We start from the raw sequence: 17,701 nt of genomic DNA on the forward strand, positions 1-17,701 counted from the left end.
GTTTGTTTATTTTTTTACTTTAATTCATTTTTATTTTTAATTTATTTTATTTCTATTATTTTAATTTTTTTGATTTTAAATATTTTTTTATTTCTATTATTTTAATTTCTTTTTTATTTTTACTTTTTTATTATTTTTATTTTTTAAAATGTATTTTTCTTTTTATATTATTTATTTTTCATTTTCTTTCTTTTCATTCCCAACCTTTACTTCTTGTGATTCCATGTAATTGCTAGTATTTTTTATTTTATTTTATTCATTTAGCATAACCGTGTTATTATTCTAATATTTAAAACTACACCTCTTAATATTGGAAAGAATGAGTTATTAACAAACTTGACATATAACAGGTGACGTTATTAAAATATAATTTCATTGTGAATGGGGTTATAGACTTATATTTTTCCTTTCTTTTGAATTATTTACTTAAGCTACATTGGAACTTACTTATGTAATGTTGGAATTTGACATAAGAGTATTATGTTGAACTTTTTCTTTTGGATTTTGAATTTAGGTTATATTTTCAATTTTAAGTTATTTGCTTTCACATTGCATGTTGTTTATTTTTCACTTACATTTGATGGATTTTTTGTGTCAAACATCTGAATGATGTTATGGCATTATATTTATTAATATTATTTTTTTGTCAAACATCCAATCCATGACGTTCTCACAAAAAAAGTCTTCTTTTAAGTTTTATAATTAAATATTAATTTGAAAAATATATATCAATTATTTTTGTTACAATATTAGTTACAAATATATGATTATTAATTAATATATTTTCAAGAAAAAATGTGTTATTAAATAACTAATTTAATATTATTTATAAAGGCAATATTTTTTAAATATTAATTTTAAATTTTTTATAATTAAATTTTATTTTTAAATTAAACTAACTGTGTAATTACACTTGTGCAACCAAACAACACGCTTGTAATTACACTGTAATTACGTTATGACAAACAAACAGGTCGTTGTAATTACACTACTGTGTAATTACTAGGCTGTGTAATTACTACCCTAATAATTACACCAATTCCAATTACCAGGTGGCTTTCCAAACAGGCCCTAAAAGAACAAGTTATGGAAAAGTTGTCAGGCAAATTGAAAAGACAGATGCATTGTGATCCAAAATTAATAGGTGGGGCCCACTGGTGTTAAAGAAAATCAAAAATCAAAAAGCATGAAAATAGAAAAAGAAGATGGGCCCCACAGCATAGGAAGTTGAAGTGCCGCTTTTTCGGAGGACACAAATGTCAAAAGTAAAATATGGGCTGCTTTTGATGTCCAAGAATGAAAAAGTACACATCATAAGGCAGTTAAGTACAATATACTTGAGGCATGAAAATGAAGCAATACCGAAAATGCCCTTTGATTGGCTAGCTCACATGTCGACCAACACCTGTGTGCTCTAGCCTCTTCTAAATAGTACTGTGTCGACGATCCTACATCTAAACTCATCTTTCTATATAGTTATAATATAATATGGTCTTTCGGTTGGCAATATCAGCAAACTAGCAGTTGATTGTCCAAGTAATGCTTACTCACAAAAGCACACCCAAGTCAGTATTGAGGCGAGGACTTTAATCGCTATCAGTAGTGGTTTATTCCTTATATCAAAAAAGAATAGTCTTACAAAGGGAGAAATAAATCAAGAAAAACAGAAAAACAAACTTGATCAATTAATCAAGTTCAAAAAATTTAAGCAGCAAAATAAGAAAGGAAAAAAAAAGTATAGAAAAGTGCAAGCAGTCTTGTTGCCTTGGATTGATGCCACATATGAACACTTCAAAGCTTTCACCCGATGAAATGGAATCAAAACCAAATGAAATTCTTCAGGCAATCAATACATTTAATTTTATTATTATTCAAAATGCCAGCATAGATAACTGAATCAATGTATAGAGTGTAGACTAAACTTCAGCCACAGTTCCATCCTAATGGAATGAACATCACAAATGTTAATATCATCATTAGAACAGTTTTGTAGATCTCAGTTTGCCTATACAAAGATCCCTTGGCTAACTACAGGTTCTGTCACAGATTTTGCATGTGAATACACAAAAATAATTGTTATTCTTTTTTCTCGATTTGTTGGACTTGATGAAGAGAGAACCGCGAGAAACAAAAAATTCTAAACCCCAGACAAATATCAATAGCCAAATTTCAACTTATGAACACCAAAGGAAATCACAATTTGAACTAAGGGGATCTTTCCGGCTCAGTAGATGGATGGAGGGTATTTTTGTATCGAATTGAATTTATTAAGGGGTAATTGTAGCCTTTTTTCTTAGATTATCCTGATACATGTGGAACCTACAAGAGGATATTAAATCCCTTCGAGTGCGTTAACGAGGTTAAAATGTGCATTGGAGAAGGTTTGAGGTGGTAGAAAGGATAAGCGAGACAAAACATGAAAGAAGAGTATCTCGCGCCAAAATGACATGTCAATATTTTTCTATACCCAAATGGGTTTTTCGTTGCACAACCAACAAAATGTTAAAAAGTTAACATCTCCGTCATTTAAAAAAAATAATATTAAATTAAAATACATTTCGCCACACCTGTAGCGAACTATATTTAAATTTTTATTTTATTTTTCGCATTTCGCTAGGCAACCAGCGAAATGTACTGTGTTTTTTTTTTTTTCATTTACATTTCGTTTGTATAATGACTCATCACTTAAAAGAAAATAAAGTTGCAGATTCAAATTTAAGACGAGCATTGATTGGTCACATCAAAATAAAAAAATAAAAATTGTAGTTCGTGATTCAATTTGCGAACTATTTTACTTTTTTTTCCGTCAATAAAGAATGACTATCTTTACCCATATTATATCCTTCATCTTTCAATTTTCTTTTATCCATTTCATATCTTTCATATATGATTTTTCTCTCATCTATTTTATATCCTTCAACTTTCATTTTTTCTCTTATCCATTTCATAAAAGATGACGGAAACTCATGTAAAAGTGTATTTGTTTTGGGGTGGTGAAGTTGTGTATGAAGCAGGTTCGGTTAGATATGGCCGATGTCCTGAAATAGGGTAAAGATTTTTCAATTTCCCTAAAATACGACCGTCTGCAACGCGTCTTAAGGAGTAAAATGTTCGTAAATGATCCTGAACTTTTGGTGGTTATCATATGTCCAAGGTCATTTACAGTCTATGGTTTACCAATTTATCGTGAGATTCCGAATACAGATGATGAATCTTTATCGTTCTTTCTTTGTAGTCCTGTGATTTTTAAAAATCACATAAGCGCTTGACATGTATGCTACTGTTGAAAGCTCTACCCAGGTTGAAATACCTAGTGACAATTGTGAACACCTAATTTTTGACCGAACATAAGTTTTTACATCATTTTCAGCGTTTAAATATTTCTTTTAGGTCTAGATAAATATTTTTAGATTTTTATTACATTTTTAGTAAGTCTTACTTTTAAATTGAAAGCTACAAACAATAGAGTCACATTTTTAGGATAAGTTTTGTTTTCATTTTTTTTTTCAAAAAGAAAAGAAAATTTATAACAAATATGTTTTCCTGTAAATTACGTTTTAATAAATAAGCTAGTGATTGGACTAGCTATTTAAATGTTAAATATTTTTATTAGTCTAGAATAATTAGCTAATAGCTTTATTACCATATTTAAAAAAAGAAAAGAAAAGAACAGAAAGAACGAAACAAATAGAAATAGGGAACGAAACTTTTTCCTAAAATAACTAATCCAAATCCCATGAAATCACGTCTCTCCCCAAAATCTAAAAGACCTACACTAATCCTATTTCCCCATCCCTCACGTCCTCTTTGCCCTTCAAATCCTCAACCAAAACCAATCTCTTAAGCCCTACTCCCTTAAAATTCTCAACAAAACTTATCCTCCAATTCTCCTACTCCTTCACGTCCCTATTTTCACTAGCACACACTTGCACAAGACCCACAAACCTCACCTATATAAAACACGCACAAAAACACCAAACAAAATATATACATCCACAAACACATATACAAAAAACACAGAGAACAAAAAAAGGAAAAAACATAGAGTAAAAACTCAAAGAAGAACACAGATGGAGAAAAAGAAACGGAGAAGCAAAATAAAAACACTAAGGAAACAAAATGGAAAGAACTTGGCCGTGAAACACCACCAAAATGCCACCGAAAATCACTGCCAGAGTGAGGTATCGTTCGAGTTTATCGGTTCGAGGTTCTAGTCAATAGCTCGTTTGAGGATTCCAGTTTTTGAGTTCTGCTTTCATTGTGCACTGCAATATTGACATAGAAGGTCCATTTTTAATCCATTCTTAATTGATTTTCGTCTTTATCGTTGTGCATTTTATCTTGACTTGAGCATATCTTTTTTATTGTTTAATCTCTGAAGCTTTAATAGTTGTTTGTACTATTGTTATCTTATTTAATAAGTTAGCTCTCAGATCTAATTTAGATATTAGTATAAGGAAATGAGAAGCCTTCAGAAGTTTGCAAATGAATTTGATATTCACATTACTTCAAGTAAAAAAATGTTGAGAGTGATGTTTATGAATTTCGAATATAGACTAAATGGGATGGCATTTAATTGCAACATTTTTAAAAAGAAAAAAAAAACACTAAAGTTAAGAAGGAAAAGTAGGTTGGGTGGATTTAAACAATAAATTAGACATGTGATTTGATTTTTGTAATATTTGAGCTTAATATGATATATTCTATTTTATTCCTTAACGCTTGATGTGTCGCTAAGAGCACGTATATACTCATGAATAAAATAAGTAAATATGAGGATATGTTTAATGCTAGGCAAATGGAGGTGTGTTTGAGAATTATTATTATGTGTGTGGTTATGCTCGTTGAAGTCTCTAATAAAATGTGTTGGCCATGTGTATGGTTACGTTACTTGGCTATCTCAAACAAACATTTCAAAAAAGGGCTTTGTGTGCGGTTTTCTAGGCCAAACATATAAGTCACAACTCTAAGAGAATAAATTGGGCAAACGTAGTTAAGAGTTAAGTCAAGAATAATTTTATCCAAGATTAATTTAAGCCGAATATTAGTCAATGAAAGCGACCGTGCTAGAACCACGGGACTCGGGAAATGCCTAATACCTTCTCCCTGGTCAACAAAATTCCTTACCCGCACTTTTGATTTCGTAGACCAATAATTAAAGAGTCAACTTCCTTTTGATTAGGGATTCAATAAGGTGACTTGGAATACCAAAACTCAATTCCAAGTGGCGACTCTGAATAAATAAAAATAATCCCTTTTCAAAACGTCACTTTAATTGGAAAAACTCTTTTTAATAAATTTAAAACTAGTTTGTTTTTATTTCTCTGAAAAAAAGGGGTGTGACAACAATGAGTTCTATTTCGGAGGTACTACGGGGGGACCGAGTAATGCTACTACGCAGTTGCAGAATTTGGATTGTAATGTCTGACACCCTTCACATCCAGGTCCAAGTGAATTGGACAGTGATAGGTAACTATGATCATATTTTTTTTTCACTTTATTCATAGATCTTATAATTGTGTTTGACTTGTAAATTCTATGAATTTTCCTTATTTATAGGCATAAAGATTTTGAAAATAACCCCATATTCACTTAGCTCACACAAATTGTGAGCAACAACGATTTAACTAATGATATAATAAATGATTCGGATAACGATAGTCCATTAGATCACGAAGGGATGGATGATGATCAATCGTCTGCTGATGATGACAATTCTGATGAAGACGTTGCGGCCCCCGATGGTCTTAGTGTTAATTATCATTCAAATGTGATCCTATATTTGGATAATACAGAAGAAGAAGGACCGGAAGATTTTGCAAACATGAGAGATAACGGGTCTGTTCGGGCTGCACTTTGAACTTAAAGTTATCAAATCAGGTTAGTTTGGTGCGAATGATTTTTTTACTAATATATTATTTTATGAGTTTTGTGATTTTAATTGATGTCATTAGAAGTTGATATTTTTCCTTGTACATGCAACTGGGTATGTTATTTCACACCAAGAAGTAAATGAAAGGTCCAATGAGATTCTACAATATAGCCCACAAAAAAGAATTTAAAAGGGACCAAGCTAAAGGTACATTTTGGAAGGTTATTTGCAAGCGGCATGAATTAGGTTGTAGTTGGATGATCCATTTTACGTTGATCGGAAGTGGTATGTGGAAAGAAGGCAAAGTGGTTGAGCCAGACACATGTGATACGGATGATCATTTCATTGCTTACTTGTCTTTGCAGTTACACACATATACTGTGCAATCTGCGGTTTGTGTTAATGTGTCTGCATTTGCCTCTGCTGCTTTGTTGCAATGAAACACGTCTATGGACTTGTTCTAGACCTAGTTTCTGTGCCTTGTACATTCACTTTGTCAATCATCAAAACTTCACACATGACATTTTTCCAACACTTCCCTACGCTACCTTGATTCATGAATGTACGTTCGCCTCAAATTCTAGGATATTTATTCCCAATCCATGATAAACCCTAGATACATGTTTTTATGAAATTATATACAATATATGTCATGCTCAAACTTGTCTATGTATTTATATTCATAAATATCATTTTGACTTCCTTGAATCTGTCTGTAATTCATGTAAACTCATGATTTGAAGTTCATGAGTTCTTAATTTCAAGTCATGACTCCATGTTAATCCACTTCAATGATTTTACATGTTTTCCACGTGTCATGAAGATACAATTAATATATATATATATATATACACTCATGTTAAACTATATGAAAATCATGTTTACAAAATTCATGGGCTTTTAAGCCAACCATGTTCATGTTCACATTTTAGGAGTAGCATAGATTTACCGAGAAGGTTAAAACACCTGAAACCACGTGTGCCAACATCGGATAAATATCGCTCCGTCCAGTTAGTATGATTCTTTGCTTGTTTATTGATTGGGTCCATTCATGTCATGTTCACGTCTGTAATGAGCCGTTTGGTCGTTATTTCATTTCCATCCCTTTTTGACCCTTTTCGAGCTTGTTTATCTCACTTTTGATCCGAGGGGACTGTTGACACGTTTCTCGAGGTATCTAGATTTGATTCGGGCGACTTTTCGTGAAATCTAGGCTTTAAGCGAAAAAGTGTTGACTAAAGTTGACTTTTAGGTAAACAGACCTTTTTCGAAAATCTGTCGATTTCGAGAGGTCCGCATGGTCTTTTAGAACTTGTGTGTGTATCTGGTTCGATTCCCAATGCACTCGGATGCATTTTGGGACTTGGGTTGGGAAGTTGGTAATGAGGTATCGGCAGTTGACTCGGTCAACGAGACCTCCGTTGGAAATTTCGAGGCCATGAGTACGTTCGTAGCGTATTTTTATGTAGGTCTGTGTATATGGTTTGTGAGCAGATGGCCTCAGGAGTGGTTCGGGATTTCGGTTGAGACTTAGAAAGATTATTGGGTTTCTGGTACTTGGTGTCCACCATAGCGGCACCAGTGCCGTCACAGCGGCACCGCTGTTGCGGTGGGATGACTACTGGGGCGGCCAAGCCCATTTCTTCCCAGACTACCCCGACGGTCCTAGAGGACGCTGGGGCGGTGTCGCTGTAGCGGCCCCGATGCCGCCATGGCGGTATCAGGCCTGTTATTTCATTAAGTGTGTATTAAATAAGCCCTTAGTCTATTCATTTAATACCATTACGAAAATTGAGCTCTTAGGGACTGTTTTAGAAGAATCTTGGAGAAAACTCTTGGTGGTAAGTCTTGCTAACCTCTTTACTTATTCCTTATTCCTAATCATCATAGATCCTCTTTCCTTAGTAATGGAAGATAAAAGTGGAGTTAATGAATATTCTATCTAGGCTTATTAATGATGAAATTGAGTGAGTTTATGCTAGATTATGATGTATCTAAGGTTATTAAGCATATATCTTCCATTGTTAGTGTTGAATCCTTGAATCAAAGAGTTAGGGTTTATACCCAAAATTGAGGGGTTTACTTGAATTTCGACCTAAATTGAATGATAGCGATATTAGTATCGATCATCATGATTTCTAATCTAGATTTCAAATATGCCTAGACTTCTTTGATCTTGAGGCTCAGCGAAAGGGCCAGGCAAAAGAGTGATTGTTGGTGTTTGTTGTTCGACCATCCAGGTAGGTTATGGCTTACCCTTAGTGAGACTTCGTATAGCGAAGCATATATTTAGATTATATTGTCGGAGAAAGCATGTAAACCTTCGGGTATAAAGTTTGGTTGGATATTGTCTTAGGTTGGGCCCTGTTGCGTGACTGGGGCTAGCCACCCCGTTGTGTTGTGACTTGATTGATCTATTGTGTTGGCTTGATGCCACGTGTTTTTAATAGATATTAGGAACTTTTGTTACATCTTGATTGTGATATGGTGGTACCTTACTTTTGACGTTGATACGAGGATAGATTTTCATATGACCTGTGTAGTTGTTGATGATATTGTTGGCGTACCCATGTTGGTACTTGTGACATTGATATATTTTTGGCGAACCCATGTTGGTACTTGTGATATTGAGCTGATTCTTGATATTGACACATGCATTTCACGCATTCTCATTCTTCATGATATACTGTTGGTACTTGGTGAAACATTGTGATGAGCTTGGTTTGATTTTTAAATAAGAGTGATGTGAGAGTTCGATATCCGACATTTGTCCTGGAATTGTGGATTGAGTGAGTGCATGGACTCCGCGGGTCCCCCAGAGTGGTGCGGTGAGAACCCTCGTGGGCAAAGATTCTGGTCTCGTCTGTCTGTTGGGCAAAGATCCGGGACCAGTGGCACTTAGACTTCGCGAGTCAACTTGGGTTGTGCTACCGAGACGTCGATACTTCCGTCCAGAGTACATGTGTACTTGGCATTGCATTGCATTGGCATTCGTACATCATTGTATTGCATTGCATCGTGGCTTACATTGTGATAATCCGATGTTATACTTGTTTTGATTGATTCAGATTGTTCATATATCGAGACTTGACATACGTGAGTTTAGATGCTTCAACCTAGGTGATGATGGATACTTGATTCTAATTGCGTTTGACTTATACTTCTTGATTTATCTGCCTATCCTGCTTTATTGTCTGAATTGTGTTAATTATACTTAGTCGGTCGATGATACCTACCAATACTGTTGTTTTGTACTGATTTGCACTTGCTGCATTCCTTTATGAATGCAAAGTATCAGGTTGGGTCTGCTTCCATCTCTTGTGGCTGATAGTCGCCTTCAACATAGGTTTGAGTTTCTAGGGTGAGCACGAGACGTTCGCTGCCTTGAAGATTCTTCCTATTTATGTCTTACTATTTCTATTCTGAGACATAGACAGATTTATGTATTATTATATTCCAGACTTGTATATTTTTCATTAAATGCTTTTGTATGGCTTAGACCAGACCCTGGGGGTATTTTTCTTACTTCCGCGCTATTTCTATTATTTATTATTGTGAGACTTACGTAATTATTTTCTTCCGCGTGATTTATTTATTTACTTATGTCTTTATTTCCGTTGAATTGAGGGTTTACTTACCGAGGTGGAAAAGGTAAGTGCCCGCACGACTTAACCAAATCGGGTCGTGACAAGTTGGTATCAGAGCCCTAGGTTACCCGATTTATGATACAAAAGCGTGTCTAGTAGAGTCTTGTAGATCGGTATGATGAGCTCCGTACTTATCTGCGAGAGGCTATAAGACATTTTGGAAACTTTGAATTCTTTCATTCTCTCCTGTGTCTTTATTCAAATTGGTATCTGAACTTTCTTATCTCAATCACCCACGGAGAGTGGATGTTACACCTTGGAAATTTCATGTTGTCGTGTGGTGAATGAACCACTGCGAGCTTAAGGATAACAGGAAGTTCTTAAGATTATAAGACGAATATTTGGTGGTCTTAGAATGCGTACGTTAAGATCTTGAAGTTATATGAATTAATGGAATAAGGATTGATAAGGATAAGTGGAGTATAAGTGAGGTTTAGGAAAGGTTTCGTAAATTATTGCGTTAAGAATTGTTTGGTAAGGTCTTGAGGACGAGTTATAGGGATGTTTAGATCATTAATGAAGTATTAAACAAGTGTTAAGAAGGTTGTATAAGGATTAGAGATCAAACGAAATGACGAGAACAACTTCGGAAAAAGCTGTGAGTTCCACGACCATGTTTCACGGACCGTGAAACTTTCCACGGACCGTATACTAGTCTATGGAATACCCAGCAGAGATGATGGTCTTCTGGTAGTGATCCACGACAAGTTCCACGAGACGTACAATGTTCCACGGACCGTGAAAGTGTCCGTGGAAGTCCCGACGAGCTGAATACGTTCTGATTATATAAATGTGTTCCCACTTCATTAAATTCATTTCCCACATTCCTTCATCTCTCTCAAGACCTCTAGAAGGTTCCATACATTTCATCCACAAGAATTCAAAGGAAATTGATGATCAACTTCATCAAACCAACAAGAATCAAGAGTATGAAACCCATTCAAGTCATCTAAGCCAAGAAATTTCAAAGGAAGTGAGTTAGGGTTTTTGGTGCAAGAAGAGTATTGCTACTCAAGGCTTGTTCCCACAATATCTAAGGTAAGTTTTATGATATTTTCGTGATGTTTAAGCTATTGAGAAGTTGAAACACTTGGATTATGAAAAAAAATGGAAAATGGATTACAAAAGATGAGAATAGTGGCAATTGTGCATAGTAGATTAATATGAATCATGAATCTTGATATGTTGAGGTTGTAATCACGTTACGAATGATGTTAGGAGTATGAGAGAAACCTTAGATGAGAATGAATGTAACGTTGTAGTATGATTATGACTATGGATGACCATGAGAGTAAATTGTAGGAACTGAATAATAATGATGATATTATGAATGTTATTATTGACGTTGGGAGTTGAAATATGATATGAAGAAAGTTGTATAAACAAAGGAAATGCTGCCCAATTTTTCCTAGAAATGGTAATACGTTCTTATAATCGTTTAACTAATGTTAATACGAACTCCCTTGAAGGTAAGGACGCGAGCATTGAAGGGGAACGATCAAGCGGTGGAATAGCTAAAGGAAAAGGTATGTAAGACTAGTCCCTTCTTTCTAAGGCATGAATCCTATGGTGTGAGGTTCCCTCATTCTTCATGATTTTCCTACGTATCGAAGTCTATGAGTCTACGACTATAAAGAGATTTATATAATATAAAGGAAAAAGATATGTTACGAGCATGACGATACCGATGAATATAAGTCTGGAAGTCCTAAAGCTCAGGATATGACATTCTTACGAAGCTAATGATACTTATGTAACTTCCATGATATTATGTTCCTTACCTCTCCATGACTTTCCTACCTTCCGGAAAACTGAGAGTTTATGATCATAAGTAGCCACGTGAGATAAAGATAAGAGGCATGTTATGAGCACGATAATGAAGGTGATAAGGTTAAGTCTAAAGATTCTAGAGTCCATGGTATAATTTTTCTACAAAGCTAACGACATTAACTATGATCTATTGGTGTTGCTTGTTGTATACACTCACCTTATATACTAATTCCTTCAAGGTGAGGCAGAATACCTATGATTGCTTCATAATGTAATCGGGGGTTTCTCGACCTTATGTCACCCCGATATTGTTATAGATTGTCTATAAGCTCCAATGCATGTCCTATGACCAATGTTCCAAAAAATTACGAGTCTATGTTCATAGAGGATTTCATATGAGATAAAGGTAAAAGATATGCTATAGAAACGATAATGGTAATGATGAGCTTAAGCCTAAAGATTATAAAGTCTATCATACGATACTTATACGAAATTCACGCTACGAATATGATATGGTTTTCCATAGATTGTCTTTCAATTCAAATGTATGCCTTATAAAAGGTTACGATAAGCCCATATGATGTATGTGATGGTAATGATGATGATGAAATATACCGAGTCTTGTTATGATGTATGTGATAATGTCGATCCACTACGTGGCCGAATACGAAAGACATGTATGTGATATTGTCGAGCCACTACGTGGCCGAATACGGATATTGTCGAGCCACTACGTGGCCGAATACGGATAATGTCGAGCCACTACGTGGCCGAATACAGATAATGTTTTATGTGTATGAGCAGATACGGTACTACGGTGATGAACTATATGACATAATGATGTATACGCTATGATGATTCATGTACGACGATTGTATATATATGATATATGTATGAAATGTATTCATCCTTAAAGGTCGCGCAGGTTTTGCCTTCACCTTATGACTTACGGTTTCTCTATCATGTTTATTTCATTCATGCCTTACATACTCAGTACAATATTCGTACTGACGTCCGTTTTCTTTGGACGCTGTGTTCATGCCCACAGGTAGACAGGGAGACGGCGCAGACCTTTAGGAGCTATCAGCAGATTGGCAGGAGCACTCCATTATTCCGGAGGTGCTAATTGGGTTTACACTTTTGTGTATATATATGTATATATGTATTTTGGGCACGACGGGGTCTTGTCCCGTCTATATGTCTAGTACTCTAGTAGAGGCTCGTAGATACGTATGTGTGGGTAGTATGGTCTCACGATGCTACTATGGTGTATATATATATATTATATTGATATCCCAAAGGCTTATGTATATAAAATTAAATATGTTTTCAAAGGAAAAATGGTTGTCTTATGATTATGAGTATATGAATGGTATAGAAGTGTATAATGACTATGACGAGTAAGTAAATGAGTGGTGCTCGGTGGTTAGCCCCGGGTACCCGTCACGGCCCCTAGTCGGGTCGTGACAGTGGACACTCGTTCTTAAATTCTTATGCGAATGGTTGATCTATGACGTGTGGTGGCTTGGTGCTAGATGTGTTATTCTGATTCGGGAAGGTGATCAAGTTCAGTCTCTAGTTATGGCCTGAGGTTTCGATTGTGTGGAGTTTCGATTAGAATTATAATATCTTGGATATGAGTACTTTTCGTGATATTGGGAAAGGAAAAATTGGTATCTGACATGGTTGTCAGAATAAGGTTGCAACGGGTGCTAAGGGTCATTCTTGATATAAGTTCGTTAATGTTAAAGGACCACTCTGTTAGTAAGTAAATGTTATGATCTCATCGTTGATCGGTAAATTTGACTGGGTTATAGGCTTCTGAGAAGCTAGTGATCGACTGATAGAAATGACTTCAATTCTGGGCGTATGCGATGAGTTAATGACTTGGGAAGTTACTGGTTCCCACACTTCGATTTGAGGAAAAGTATTGATATTGTTTATGGTTCGTTCGGCTCAGAAGGATGATTGGTTTAGAGGATCGAGTGGATTTGAGTATTATTGGTTGATAGTGATAGAGTGATTTGAGATGGAATAGGGGAACTGAAGGGTTACAATGAGGCATCTTGCTATCAGGTTCAGGAGATTGAGGTTCGTAAGACTTGAGCTGTGGTAACATGAGTACGTGAGTTGTGTTGGACTGCAAGGGCACTATATCATGACGTACAGTAAAAGAGTGACCGATGAGGTTGATCGGGATCTGCGAGGTTAAGGGCAACAAGAAAATCTAGGAAACAAGAGTTATGATGTGAGAGCTTGGTTGCGATTGTACAGTGCAGAGTGGGCTTGAGAGTTTATAGGTGAGTTTGTATGTTCGGTTATGTCATAGACCAATAGAGATCAGTGGTGGACTAAGGTTGGGAACCTTGTATTCGTTGTGTAAAATTTTCTAGATCCTGCTACTAGCGATGTTAAAAAGGGATAGTCATGTAAGTGGTTAGAGGTATTCAGATTTGATAGTAAGAAGTGATTCTTCGAGGACTAGTAACTAAGGATTTGAGTAAGGGATTATTAAACATGGGTACTTGAAATGATAGAATAGACGATAATGGGTTAACTGAGTTAAGTTTAATATACATTTCGGAAATTGAGTAAGGCAATTCGGGAAAGAACGTTTCAGTGAGATCCATGAGGATATTAGTGACACTGTTTGTGTATTACGCTAGATTTATAGAGCTTTCAGCTTAGAGTGGTAAGCGTTAAGGAACCATAACGGATAGAGTTGTGGCCCACTATTACCTTCAGATGTGATTCAGTCAGCGTAGGAGACTTATGGTTATGTGATAGACTACTGAGTTTGTTCGAGTAATGGCCAGACGATGGCAGTATAAGTAACTGATAGAGAATGAGGAAAATTTTGTAAGATTGGCGATCGACAGCTAGTAATAAGCGTATTCAGTGAACCAACACATTGAGATTGTAAGAAGTGGCATACTGGTACACCGTTGGAAAAGTTCATAACATTCTACAGTGAATGAGTCAGTGTGCTTTAAGAGAAAGGATTGTGGAATACATATTATGTGATGCTGGAATGTATTTTTGAGGTGATACCCTACTCGTGGTAATACAATATGATTGCAAGTAATATTGACAAGACAGTTTAGGTAAGAGCTTTTGGTTATTAAGGACTTGGGGGTAATTGCGTGATATTTTGAGCGGCAGTGTAAGGTTGGATACTTTTGGAGAATTTGCGAGTATATCGAAATGATACTATAAGAGGCTTCAGGTTTCACGTCGAAAAGTTCAGGGTTGTATCGGATTTGCATATCGGTAAAGGTTGAGAAACATGAAGTTTGGAATCGTAAGGTATAGTTCTTCAGTACTAAGTTGATAACTTGGATAGGACTCAACTTGTGGAGTCGAAAGCGATAGACAGGATTTGTTATGCGTGGTATGGCTGTGATTGGTTTCGCAATTCAGAGTCGGTTCTAATGACTATTAGGAATATTCGAGAGTTGTGCATTCATTTAGAGTCAGGACGGTTCGAGTTAAGCGTAATGGTCTATGGTTCTATTTCCAGGAAGATATTTAAAGATTCGATGAGTTTCCCCTTAGATTCGGGGTACGACAGGTTTACCGAGCCTTGTTAGAGTTTCCTAGTGGATTTGATGATATTTTCTGAGAACAGTTACTTCGATAGAATAATGGATTGCAATGAGCTTAGTACAGATTTGAGGAGGAACTGTTGTGCGAGAGGTCTTTATAGTGATCAGTTGTTTGCTCGACGAGATAATCAGTGGTATGACTCCTACATTGTGATTTGAAGGTTTAAGTAGATTCGGAACTAGCTAAGTTGGCTGCCGGTAAGACCAGTTTTTGGTGGATTTGCGTAGAGATCGCATATGAATGAAGGATTCTTTCTAACAAGAGTAAATTATCGGTTCAAAATGGGTTATGGTTGTGACCATGTTTTAGAGGATTGCATTTGTTAGGGAAGTAGTTGTGGGGCCTTTTGATTGCGTTCAGAGTTGCGGTTTATTCAAATCGGAAGATTCGAGTAAGCGATTCATTTATTCGAGGATCATTTGTGAGGGAAATCCGAATATGGAGATTTGAGAATTAGAGCTTGAGCTAAGTTTAGAAAGTTGTGACTGGTAAGCGAGCCGAGGTGCTTGGGCCTATTTGAGACTACCCATTGTCGGACCCTTGTTCTATGAGTTAGTTTTTCACCAGATCTATCGAATGTTCATTCGGTTTTCCATGTTTTTGTGTTGGAGAAGTACCGTTCTGGTGGTTTCTGTATCATTCGTTGGGACTCAGTTTTATTCGGTGAGAATCTTTCGGGTAAGGAGAAGTCCGATATGGGTGGCCGATATCTTCAGTTATTGTCGATTAGAGCATTTTCCGTCCTCTCTTCCATGTCGCTCGAGGACAAGCGATTATTTAATTGGTATCTGATGTAATGACCTGTTTGGTCGTTATCGCATTTTCGATCCTTTTTTACCCTTTCCCGAGCTTCGTTATCTTACTTTTGACCCAAGGGGACCGTTGACACGTTTCTCGAGATGTCTAGATTCGATTCGGGCGACATTTCGTGAAATCTGGGCTTTAAGCGAAAAAGTGTTGACTAAAGTTGACTTTCGGGTAAACGAACCTTTTTCAAAAATCCGTCGATTGCGAGAGGTCCGGATGGTCGTTTAGAACTTGTGTGTATATCTGGTTCGGTTCCCATCGCACTCGGATGCATTTTGGGACTTGGATTGGGAAGTTGGTAATAAGGTATCGGGGATTGACTTGGTCAACGAGACCTCCGTTGGAATTTCTGAGGCCACGAGTGCGTTCGTAACGTATTTTCGTGTGGGTCTGTGTGTGTGGTTTGTGAGCAGATGGCCTCAGGAGTGGTTCGGGATTTCAGTGGAGACTTAGAAAAATTATTAGGTTTAAGGTATCTGGTGTCCGCCATAGCGGTACCAGTGCCGTCCTAGCGGCACCGCTGGGGCTGCCAAGCCCATTTCTTCCAGACCGCCCGACGGTCCTAGAGGATGCTCGGGCGGTGTCGCTATAGCGGCCCCGGCGGCATCGGGCCTGTTATTTCATTAAATGTGTATTAAATAAGCCCTTAGTCTATTCATTTAGTAGTGGCATCGGGCCTGTTATTTCATTAAGTGTGTATTAAATAAGCCCTTAGTCTATTCATTTAATACCATTATGAAAATTGAGCTCTTGAGGACTGTTTTAGAAGAATCTTGGAGAAAACTCTTGGTGGTAAGTCTTGCTAACCTCTTTACTAATTCCTTGTTCCTAATCATCATAGATTCCTCTTTCCTTAGTAGTTCCTTAGTAATGGAAGATAAAAGTGTAGTTAATGAATATTTTATCTAGACTTATTAATGATGAAATTGAGTGAGTTTATGCTAGATTATGATGTATCTAAGGTTATTAAGCATATATCTTTCATTATTAGTGTTGAATCCTTAAATCAAAGAGTTAAGGTTCATACCCAAAATTGGGGGTCACTTGAATTTCGAAATTGGGAAAATCTTTGAGTTAATTTAGCAATTGTTTGATGGGTTTTGATCATCTAGTGCTTAATTTGATATTTTACTCCTGAATTTCCCGTATTGACCTTGTGGGCCCCGTTTCCCCAAATTCTAGTATTAGATTTGACCTAAATTGAATGATTGCGATATGAGTATCGATATTCATGATTTCTAATCTAGATTTCGAATAAGCCTAGACTTCTTTGATCTTGAGGCTCAGCGGAAGGGCAAGGCAAAAGAGTGATTGTTGGTATTTGCTGTTCGGCCATCCTGGTAGATTATGGCTTACCTTTGGTGATACTTCGTATAATGAAGCATATATTTAGATTATATTATCGGAGAAAGCATGTAAACCTTCGAGTACAAGTTGGGTTGGATATTATCTTAGGTTGGGCCCTGTTGCGTGATTAGGGTTAGCCACCCCGTTGTGTTGTGACCTGATTGATCTATTGTGTTGGCTTGATGCCACGTGTTTTTAATAGATATTGGGAATTATTGTTACATCTTGATTGTGATATGGTGGTACCTTACTTTTGACGTTGATACGAGGATAGATTTTTGTATGACCTGTGTAGTTGTTGATGATATTGTTGGCGTACCCATTTTGGTACTTGTGACATTGATATATTGTTGGTGAACCCATGTTGGTACTTGTGATATTGAGCTGATTCTTGATGTTGACACATGCATTTTACTCATTCTCGTTCTTCATGATATACTGTTGGGACACTGTTGGCACTTGGTAAAACATTGTGATGAGCTTGGCTCGATTTTTAAATAAGAGTGATATAAGAGTCCGATATCCGATGTTAGTCTCGAAATCGTGGATTGAGTGAGTACATGGACTCCGCGGGTCCCCCAGGTGGTGCCAGTGAGAACCCCTGTGGGCAAAGATCCAGGTCTCGCCTGTCTGTTGGGCAAAAATCCGGGAC

The 17,701-nt window shown here is 36.5% G+C and overlaps 1 long non-coding RNA gene across 2 annotated transcripts; it reads left to right on the plus strand.

Annotated features, from left to right (window-relative positions):
- Positions 1-3,705: 3,705 nt before the first annotated feature.
- Positions 3,706-9,435, plus strand: LOC132626605 (uncharacterized). Of its 2 annotated transcripts, XR_009577511.1 has the most exons (4): positions 3,706-4,285; positions 5,336-5,469; positions 5,662-5,880; positions 9,165-9,435. It is a non-coding gene; the product is annotated as an uncharacterized LOC132626605 (long non-coding RNA). The 2 variants fall into 2 exon arrangements; XR_009577512.1 differs by lacking the exon at positions 5,336-5,469 and having other exon boundaries at positions 3,710-4,285.
- The last annotated feature ends 8,266 nt before the right edge of the window (positions 9,436-17,701 follow it).

This window comes from Lycium barbarum, chromosome 2 (assembly GCF_019175385.1).
Source record: "Lycium barbarum isolate Lr01 chromosome 2, ASM1917538v2, whole genome shotgun sequence".
In the NCBI taxonomy this organism is placed as follows: Eukaryota; Viridiplantae; Streptophyta; class Magnoliopsida; order Solanales; family Solanaceae; genus Lycium; species Lycium barbarum.